At 49.0% G+C, this 4,982-nt stretch overlaps 1 pseudogene; it reads left to right on the forward strand.

Annotated features, from left to right (window-relative positions):
* Positions 1–1,968: 1,968 nt before the first annotated feature.
* Positions 1,969–3,679, forward strand: LOC140691722 (suppressor of cytokine signaling 7 pseudogene; annotated as a pseudogene).
* Positions 3,680–4,982: the final 1,303 nt, after the last annotated feature.

Raw genomic sequence — 4,982 nt, forward strand, 5'->3', positions numbered from 1 at the left:
GCCAGCAAAACACCAGGCATGTGGCCAGTTTGAATGATATAAGGAAGGCACATGGAGAGGGATGGATCTTTCCTCCAACAGGCTTTAGAGCTTCAAAGGGAGAGTTTGTTTGATTATCATTATATCAACCAATCCCCCAACATCTTGGACCCCCTACAGTTCATCAGGCACTATGCCTGGCACTAGGACAAATAAAAAGAGAGAAGACCTATCTCTAGCACCAAAGGATTGAGACTAGATGGCAAAACGCTTAACAAAATAATTACCCACAATAGTCATAAATAATAGCAATGATGGTTGTTTTTGGAAATCCAAGAAAGGAGAGTATGTGTCAAAATACTCAGGAATGGCTTCACAGAAAGGGTTGGAACTGAACCACCTTGAGGGCTGGATCTGTTTTGGACAATTAGAGAGGAGTTAGGGAGCAACAGTATGAAAAAAGCTTTTTCTGGGAATGTTCCTAGAAAGGCAGACAATAATTAGGCAGTAAGAATGGCAACAGGGTTGGCAAGATGAGTTAGAAAATTGTTGTTTAGTGGTGTATTTAACAACATCCACTCAACATTTGCTGTAAGTGAGGCATCGTACTGGAAGCTGGTTATAAAGTGATGAGCAAAACCGACCAAGTTCCTGTCCACTTAGTGCTTACCTTCTAGTCAGGGAGGTAGCCAACAGGTAGGTATGCCAGTGCATAAGCAGTCATTCTAAATTGCTATTATCACAGTGCTATGGAGAAAATGCTCTGTTGCAGGAAGTTCAGAAACCTAGCTGGCTGCCCTGGGGGTGGCTGCCCAAGATAAGATACTTACTAAACTGAAAGCTGATGGATGACAAGGATCCAGTCACTGAAAGGGTTGAGCATAAGCTTATTCCAGGCAAAGACAACAGAATACAAGAAGGCCCAAAGAAGGGAAGAGTTTGGCATATTTCATATATTAAAAGGAAGCCAGGGAGGTTAATTGCATAGTCCTGATGATAACATTCTTGACTTATTTCTTATCGTGTAGAATTCTTGGCATCTCAGTGTTGGAGGATTCAGGTAATTGGTACTGAGCTTGTTAATGAGGACTTCTACACGTTATTGTGTAAATTACCTAGGTAAGTGGAAGTCGAGGCAGTGAATACTACCTTGACCATCCAGAATGTGAAAAGGAGAGTGAATCAGTATACATTTACTTTAAAAAAATTAGATGCTTTGAGCATACACAAGTTGGTGAAGTTGAGGGTATGAACATTTATGTAAGACATTCCTTTTGGGTAATATAAATAAGATAATGATAAAGCAAGAAATAAATTTTAGTTCAAATTATAATATACATCTTCTGTGTAGTAAGAGATACTGGTGCTGGTGATATATGAATTCTTAAGATGTCGAAAATGATCATAATGTTGTTCAAGTCCCTTATCACACTGTTCTGTGATGTGTGAAATAGCAGTGATACTACAGAATAGGGTGAAGTCCAGATGAGACGACACCTAAGGCAGTTGCCTTTGGTAATTCAAAAGCAATATTTAAAACATTATGTGAGTATACATTTGTGTGGTGTGTATGTATAAACAGTTTCTTTACTTAACTGAGCCTCAAACCTACAAGTGAAAATAATCCCATTAGTAATATTTTACAAGAGTTAATTGAGAGCATTCTAATATATTGATTGACATCTTCCAAATCATTGTGTGTATGTACTGAAACTATAAAGAGGACTTTTTAAAACTTCCATTGGATTCTTATCTTTTCATCCTTCTGTTTGTGATGATAACAATTGCAGGCTGAAAAATTAGGTCATGGGCGGCGGCGGCCTGAGATCACAAGGGGCCCGGCGCGCCCCCCGCCCGCGCCGTGAGGCAGAGGCCGCCGCGGCCTTCAGCGCTGTCGCTCCGGGTCGCGGCGGGCGGGGCTCCGGCGGGGCCAGGCTCGTCCCCACCCCAGCCCGGCTCCCCGCCGCCCGCCCTCCGTCTCTCTGCTTGATGCCCAGGGCTGAGCTCAGGGATGGCGAGGCGGAGGCGGCGGCCGCTTCGTACCGGTTACGGGAAGGCGCCCCCGAGCCAGGCCCGCCGCCGCCGCCGTCCCTCGCGCGGCCCGGCCCGCGGGGCTCCCGGCCGCCGCAGCTGACGGTGCTCCGCGGCGTGACTCAGCCGCCGGAGGGGGAGGGGGAGGAGGACGCAGAGGTGGCCCCGGAGCCCGGACCCTCGGAACCGCTGTGTCGCTGGCACCGCTGCGCCCTGGACCCCAAGGCCCCGCCGCCGGGGGGGCGCTCGAGCGGACGTTGGGCCTGGCGCCTCTGGGGCTCAGGCAGCCGGCGGGGCCGGGGATCAAGACGGTGGGCGGGGGCTGCTGCCCGTGCCCCCGCCCCCCGCAGCTCCCCCTCCGCAGCCCGGGCCTCCTGCTGCTGCCCCGCAGGCCGGGGAGGACCCCCCTGAAACGAGCGATGCGCTTCTGGTCCTGCAGGGCCTGGAGTCCGAGGCCCAGGAGCTCAGCAGCCCGGGCCGCGGCGGGGAGGAGGGGGCGGCCGGCTGCTGCGCAGCCCCCAGGCCCTGAAATACCCCGGTGCCCTTCCCGATGCGGGACTTGGTCCCTCCAGGGCGCTGGAGTAGAGAGAGCAGCAGCAGCAACCTCCCCCGCCCCCTCCTGGGCCCTTAGGCCACTCACGGGCCCTTCTCGGAAGGGCTCGCTCAAAATCCGCCTCAGTCACCTCTTTCGCACAAACAGCCGCAGCGGTGGCCCAGGCGGTGGTGCTGGGGCCGCAGGAGGCCTTCCGGAGAGCGGGCTGCTTCAGCTGCGAGCCTGACAGACATGGGAGGCTCTGCAGGCCGGGAGCTGGACTCGGAGGGGAAACCCAAGTTGACAAGAACTCAAAGTGCATTTTCTCCAATCTCCTTCAGCCCCCTGTTCACAGGTGAAACAGTGTCACTTGTAGACGTGGACATCTCTCAGCGGGGCATGACCTCTCCACACCAGCCAACCCCCGTCTCCCACAAAGAAGCCTCAGTCTCCTAGATACATTTCCCTGGATTGCTCCCATCCGAGCAACCGAATGCCTGTAGAGCTAGTCTCTGCAACACCTTCAGTGTCCCCTCTACCCACCCGACTCAGCAGCTTGGCAGCCAGCCTTCAAGAGTTGGAGAAGTGTTGGTGTTGGGGGCCAATGAATTGGGAAGATGCAGAGATGAAGCTGAAAGGCAAGCCCGATGGGTCTGTCCTGGTAGGAGACAGCTCTAATCCTCGTATCCTGAGCCTCAGTTTCCAACCACAGGGTACCGCCCCCCACACTAGAATGGAGCACTGCAGAGGAAACTTCAGCCTGTGATATCATCCCAAATTTGAGGATCGCTGTCAGTCAGTAGTGGAGTTCATTAAGAGAGCCATCATGCACCCCAAGAATGGAAGTTTCTTTCTTTCTTGAGATCCAGGGTTCCAGGACTGCCACCAACTCCAGTGCAGCTACTCTGCCCAGTGTCCCCATTCAGCAACGTCAAATTCCTCCTGCACCTTTGCCTATTCCGAATCTGACAGCTCGTCTGGATAGATCACATCCTGGATCTCCCACTGCCTAAGCCTCTGATTTCTTATATCTGGAAGTTCTACTAGTGTGATCCTCAGGAAGAGGTATATCTGTCTCTAAAGAAAGCTCAACTCATTTCCAAACAGAAGCAATAGGTGTTGGAACCCTCCACGTAGCGAGGGGCCCCCTGCTGGTCACTGCCTAGGGTACACGCTCTCCGCCTCACCATCCAGCGGAGTCTCCTGGGCAGTTATCATCATGCACTGGGCCTCGTCCCCCGCCCTCCCACCCCATGTGTATGCCCCTGATACAGGCATCTGTCCAGAGAGTTGCCAGACCTGATGGTGGAGTTCCAAGTGGATACATATCCCAACATGGAGAAGGGCGGATAGACACGAGAGGCTTGAAGAGTACTTGCCAGGCAACGTGCGAGCTCATCACTGAGTGTATATAAAGACGAAGACACACACGAGCAGCTAACTGTGCATCCTTCTCTCCTCCTCTGGCTGATCGCCCCGATATTGGACAAATGACAGATAAAGCAGGAAACCAGGGAGAAAGAAAACTTCATCAAAGGGAACACGAAATGCCTTTAATTGCAATAGGCCTGCATGTCAGTGAGAACCACACTGTGTCCCATGGCTTGGACCGTGAGGATGAGGAAAAACAGCTTGCTCTTCTGTCTAGAATTCCATCTGGACTACTGGAAAGTAAATTGTTGAAAAGAAGAAATGAATTAACTAAAGAATTCATTTATCTAAGAGGCTATTCTCCCAATGCTTCACTGAGTTCTACTCATTTATTTTCCCATAAAATATCTTGGAATTAAAAAAAAAGAAAGAAAAATTAGATGATAATAGTTGAACTTTATATTCTACCTTTTATGTAAAACCTTGAAAACTTTTATAAATTAAACTTCTTACTGCCCCTAGGAAATCATAAAATGCAGTATAATTCCTATAGCATCTCCTACCATGTTCCATGCTGGCCATTTAGTTCTATTTTAACTTCTATTTAAAATCCCTTTATGTATAAAAAAATTTAGATTCTCTGGGCATGTCTAACATGCAGGCACTCTGACACAAGATTGTAGAGTATTACTACTCTGCCAACTTGGACCTTATTCAAATTATATTGAGGCAGTTTGTGATTCTTTGATTCATTATCTGTAATTAGATTATCCCTATCTTTTTAGAAAAGGAAGCCATATTTATTAGTATGTGCATAACACACAGGAAAAGGAAGCACAGACCTATTGTTACAAGGTGCTCTAAGCCTTGTAGTATCTGAAACTTTTAATGTCATATATGTCATTTTTATTTGACTATGATGTACCTTAACTACGAGCACAGTAAATGGATTTCATTGTGTCAGGTGGTACCTGCAGTGTGAATGAGGGTGGAACAAAATAAGGACACCCCTCGGGAGGTGGCAGCTGTTGTGGGGTTCTCTTTTATTTTGTTGACAGTAATACATGGT

This window comes from Vicugna pacos, chromosome 36 (assembly GCF_048564905.1).
Source record: "Vicugna pacos chromosome 36, VicPac4, whole genome shotgun sequence".
NCBI classification, from domain to species: Eukaryota; Metazoa; Chordata; class Mammalia; order Artiodactyla; family Camelidae; genus Vicugna; species Vicugna pacos.